The sequence below is a fragment of the Penaeus monodon genome, chromosome 30 (assembly GCF_015228065.2).
Source record: "Penaeus monodon isolate SGIC_2016 chromosome 30, NSTDA_Pmon_1, whole genome shotgun sequence".
NCBI lineage: Eukaryota > Metazoa > Arthropoda > Malacostraca > Decapoda > Penaeidae > Penaeus > Penaeus monodon.
The window spans coordinates 32,599,212-32,599,481 of NC_051415.1; positions in this window are offsets into that span (position 1 = coordinate 32,599,212).

Below are 270 nucleotides of genomic sequence, written 5' to 3' on the forward strand. Positions count from 1 at the left end.
CAACTTCCCTCTCTTTTTCGTCCAGAAAAAAAGTTTCGTGTAGAGGCCTGTTTGCAGATATCCCCCCCCCCCCCCCCTCTTTCTCCTCTTTCTCCTCTTGTCGTCCAGAAAAAAAAATTTCGTGTAGAGGGGCCTGTTTGCAGATATCCCCCCCCCACCCACTCCTCTTTCTCCTCCTGTTGTGGTCTTGCAGAAGCAGATGTTTGTAAACAGACCCTTGGCCGGTCATTCGATTGATGACGTCATGATCCCGGATTCTCTAGCTCGCCT